This window comes from Dasypus novemcinctus, chromosome 23 (assembly GCF_030445035.2).
Source record: "Dasypus novemcinctus isolate mDasNov1 chromosome 23, mDasNov1.1.hap2, whole genome shotgun sequence".
Taxonomy (NCBI): Eukaryota; Metazoa; Chordata; class Mammalia; order Cingulata; family Dasypodidae; genus Dasypus; species Dasypus novemcinctus.
Window position 1 is genome coordinate 65,669,196 of NC_080695.1, and position 5,631 is coordinate 65,674,826.

The window sequence follows — 5,631 nt, forward strand, 5'->3', positions numbered from 1 at the left end:
TGCTGCAGGGACAGCCAGGAGTGATCAATATGGCCTGGGAAACATCAGGTAAGGCTGTTTTTCCAGAAAAAATTGATGGCGCCCAGTTTACAGAAGTTCACTCCTTTGGTATTGGAGTGCATGGCACTGTGTGCATGGCAGCAGGATCCCTTCCATGCGTGATGCAAATAGAAATGTCCATGTTCTCCAGGGTTGAATGTATGTGGAGGTTCTGAGGGTGATGGGCATTGGGCACAAAGCTGAAAGAAAGAGGCCTCCAGCATTTATTGAGCATCTGTTTCACAAATATTAACATACTTAATTCCCTATAAAACTCCAGGAACCAAATATTATAGTTCTCACTTTCTAGGCAAGGAAAGCCACACTGATATTTGCAAAATCAGGATTCAGATCCAAGTAGGTTCCAAGCTTATTTACTTTGGGCCTTTGATGCTCCCTGGGCTAATATCAGTCTCAATAGCAGAATTTCCTCTCAAAATATTCTCTGTAAGCTTGAACACAAGTCTCAGGCCATTCTGATAGCATCTAACAAATAAAAAGTCAAGCCTCCAACTCAGGATTCAAAATATCAAAGACATGTAAAATTGCATGAGATTCACTTTCAGCATCTGTAAAATGGGCACAATATACCCATTCATTCTGATGCTGTGAGCAATAAATGCTATTACTTATGTACAGCATCCAATATGGTGCCCATTATTGCAGAAACTTTACTACGTTCTGGATATTTCCTTCTCTTCACCTTGCTGTGATGCCAGCACAATCCTACTGAATTCAACATGTCCTTTGTCCCACTTCAATCACCCCTTTGGTTTTTTGCAAGCTCTCCTCATAAACCCAGCTGTCTCACAACTCTGACACTTCTAATTGGAAGCAGTAGGCTTACATTCAAGTGCCATTTCACCCCCAGTTTCCAAAGTAATCCTTAGGTGGGTGAAGATTCATACTTCTAAATTTCCCTCTGGTCTCATTTAGAGAATAATACAAAGCATGGAAAAGTCTTTAACTATACTTTTTTTCCCATTCTATTTTAAAGGCATGGTGTCCTGAAACTGTAACGAGGAACAGAATAATCAAGAGGAGCTTAATGGATGTTGAGGGATTTAAAAGCTAGATCTTGGAACCAGGCATCTATTTCTCAGACTCTAGAAGAGGATATCTGTAAGGTGAATGAAGAGAGGGGAGAGGAGCAGGTGCTTAACAGGTAGACTTGGATGCAGAAGCTCCAGACTTGGATTTATCTGGGTGACAATGAAATAACAAATTTAACCAGAAACCCCAGGCCAATGTATTCAGTCATTAGAAAAACACTTTATATCAGCCATGGTGCTAGGTCCTTAGGATAAAGTTGATGCCAGTGACCATAAACTCCCACCCCAGAGACTGGCTGGGGAGCTAGAGCAATGACTCAGGAAGTTGATAACTAAATTCTTTTCTAAAGGTTATTCAGCAGATGGAAAAGTTTCCATAAAACTCCAATGGTCCCCACTGGAACGCTCTGACTGGGCTGTTTCTTACAATGAGTCTTAAGCTCCAGTGTGGGCCATAGAGGAGGCCAATAGTGATGACAGAAGAGGCTCAACAAGGTTAGCTGAAGATTAAACCCCACAAGGGAGGTGCAAGTCTTCAGCCTATGATGCCAATGGCCCTCTACTGCCCATTGCAGGGAGGAGCAAATGGTAGAAGGGCTTAGAAAACTCCCAGGTTGACAGTTACATTTCTAACTACCTCACTGTCTGCCTTGGTAACGAGGGACTTTCGTTAGGGACTGGGTCTGGACCAGACGTTGTATCACTGTTAGGTTACAAGGTCTACAGATGGTGAGATGGACTTAGCTTGTCCCTGGTTCCTTCCCACAAGGGTAGAGGCTGAACCCACTGGGCAGTGCCCATGTGAGACCAGGAATGGCCAAATGAGAGGCCCAGAGCCCTGGCCTCAAATGGGAAGATGACCTGGTAGATCATAAAGACTATTTTTACAGTCAACGCACTGCTGTTCGACTTCTGATTTGATTCTCTAATACCTTCTCTGAGCCTTGGTGTGTTTCTTTTCTGAGAAAAAACTTTGCACGGCCGTTTGGTGATTGAAGAGAATAATGTGGTAAATTATACAACACTGTATTGTACACACAAAAAAGGTAATTTTCTGACCTACCACTTTGCAGACCTAAAGAAACTATCTAAAGCATGGAACAGATTTAGATTTTGACTCAGACTTCAGAAACACTCCAGGTGGATCTGGGCCTGACCACCTCTCTCATCTTTATTTCAGTTCTCTATCTTCCCCACTACCTTCCTACCCCTTCTACTCCAGCTCCACATCCACCCATCTTCTGCTCCTGTTTCCTCTCCCCTCTGATATTCTCAGACCAGGCTTTCCTTAACCGTACCCATACATACTAGTATGACTGGGATTGAGATGACTCCTTCCCAGCTCTGCACTCATTTGTATGAGGTCTCTTCAATCAACTTCTACAAGCTGTTGCTCTGTTCAAATGATTGAAGACAGTGATTAGTCAACGTTTACAGAAAGTGCGTCTGGTGGAACATCAAGGATGGCTGTGGTCCAATAATTTTGGGTGTTGCAGGGTAAACCAGAGTTAAAGAGAAAGGTTTCCATATGCAGGAGTTTCCAGGCCTTCAATGTATTTAGATTTATTGTGAATCACCAGGAGGAAGATCTAATATTGTCACACCCTTTTATTTTTTTTTCCTTTGGAGCATATAACTCACAGCAAGTTAGTATCACTGGGAAAGTTTTTACAGCACACCAATTCTTGAGCCTAACCCCCAGTGATTCTTATTTAATTGATATGATTGGTCTTAGAATTTATAAACTTTGCAAACTCTTCAGGTGGTTCTTATATGCAACCAGGGATGTGTGCATGAGAATTACTTAGGAAGCAAAGCTGGGACTTACCTGTAAAGATGTGGATTCAGTAGGTCTGAGATAGACCCAGGAATCCACATGTTGAACAAGCCCCTCAGAAACTTCTAATGTGGATAGAAACACTTTGAACTACAGAACCTAACATTCCAAGGAGTTCACTTTGAAAAATCCAACCCTAATAAACCTGCTGGCATAACAGTGATAACAATTTTATTCAATAGATATTCTGAGGGCCTCCAATGAGGAAACCAACTTTACATTTTAAGAGGAAACATTCTTGAGGCTACAAAGTCTAGAGGACTTCAATATAGTATGAGTTGCATGGTAATAATTATCTCCTTATACTATTGTCTCTCCTGGAAGACCATGTGATTTTTGAGGACATCCCAACACGCCAACTACCAGTTGCATTGTAGACACCCCATAAATGTCTTTTTTTCCTTTAAAAAAGTATATCATTCATACATGAACATACATAAATGATAAGTGTAGAGTAAAAGATGTGAACTTACAAAGCAACAAGCATATCATCACACAGGGATCCCACTACCACTACCTTGCTTTGTTTTGAAACAATTTGTCATAAACTATGAAAGAGCATCATCAAAATATTACTAACTATAGCCTATATCTTACATTTGGTGTATTTCTCCACACCCACCTGATTATTAACACCTTGTATTACATATTTGTAATAGTTCATGAGAGAATATTTTTATATATGTTCTGTTAACCGCAGTCCATCTTCTACCACAGCATCCACTGTGTTATACAATTCCATGCTTTGCACAAACCAATCAAAGTGTACATTCAGTGACTTTCATTTTTATCACAAGAGTTGTGCATCATCACCACAATCAATTTTATTTTATTTTATTTTGTTTTACTTTTTTAAAATCAATTTTAGAATGTTTTCATTACTCCAAAAGGAAAAGTCCCTTACCTCTTTTTAATCCCCTATTGTTGTCCCTTAGAACTGATATACCTTTATTGCCATTACTGCAAAAATATTAAGATATTATTGTTAACTATGGTCCCTAAATTGCATTTCGTTGTAATTTTCTGGTGTATCACCTTATTCTCTTAACACTATAAAAGAAGAACAGTATTATATTAACTACAGTCTTTATTCACCACCGAATTCACTATGTTATACAGCCCTTATATTGTTCTCCAGCTTCCTTTCAATTGACATTTATGCCCATTTACTACTTCTTTCAGCCACAATCACGTTTACAAATCAGCAGTGTTAGTTATACTCATTATAATGTGTTACTATCAACTCTATTCATTTCCACACTTTTATACACTAAACCTTATTGAAAATTCTGCATACATTAAGCATCAGCTCCCCTTCTCAAACCACATTCTATCTCCTAGGAATCTAGGCTCTAGAGGTTACCTCTGTGAGTTTACTCATCGTAATTAGTTCATCTCAGTGAGACCATATAATATTCGTCCTTTTGTCTCTGGCTTATTTCACTCAATATAATGCTCTAAAGGTTCATCCATATTGTCATATGCATCCAGATTTCATTTCATCTTACAGCTGAATAGTATTCCATTGTATGTATATACCACATTTTGTGTATCCATGCGTTGGTTGATGGGCACTGGGGCTGTTTCCGTATTTGAGCAATTGTGAATAATAGTGCTATGAACATCGTATGCTAATGTTAGTTTGTGTCCTTGCTTTCAGTTCTTCTGAATATATTCCTAGTAACAGGATTTCTGGATCATAAGGTAGTTCTATATTCAGCTATTTGAGGTACCACCAAACTGTCTTCCACAGAGGCTGCACCATTCTACATTCTTACCAACAGTGAAGGAGTGTTTCTATTTCTCCACATATCCTTTCCAGCACTTGTAGTTTTCTGTATTTTTTTTTTTAATAATTGCCATTCTATAAGATGTGAAATGGTATCTCATTGCAGTTTTGATGTGCATTTCCAGAATAGCTCGTGATGTTGAATATTCTTTCAGGTGCTTTGTTAGCCACTTATGTTTCCTCTTTGGGAAAATGTCTATTCAAGTCTTTTGCTCATTTTTTAATTGGGTTGCCTGTCTTTTTATCATTGAGTTGTATGATCTCTTTATTTAACATGGATATCAAGTCCTTATCAGATATGTGGTTCCAAATATTTTTTCCCGTTGAATAGGTTGCCTTTTTACTTTTTTGACAAATTTTTTTGAAGGAAAAAAGTGTTTAATTTTGAGGCAGTCCCATTTACCTATTTTTCCTTTCATTGCTCTTGCTTTGGATGTAAAGTTTAAGAAATTACCACCTGCTACAAATCTTGAAGATGTTCCCCTGCATTTTCTTCTAGGAGTTTTATGGTTATAGCTTTTATATCTATGTTCTTGTTCCATTTTGAGTTAATTTTTCTTATAAGGTGTGAGATAAGGACTCTCTCTCTTTGTTTTGGATATGGCTATCCAGTTCTCCCAACACCATTTGTTGAATAGACTGCTCTGGCCTAACTGGGTGGGCTTGACAGCTTTGTCAAAAATCACTTGACTGCAGATGTGAGGGTCTGTTTCTGAGTTCTCGATTTGGTTCCATTGGTCAATCTGTCTATCTTTACGGCAGTACCATGCTGTTTTTACTGCTTTAGCTAAGTAATGTGATTTAAAGTCAGGAAGTGAGAGTCCTCTAACTTCATATGTCTCTTTTAAGACATCATGTCTTCCTAAATGAGTGAGCAAACAACTAAGGAAAGAAAGTATTTGTTCCACTACACT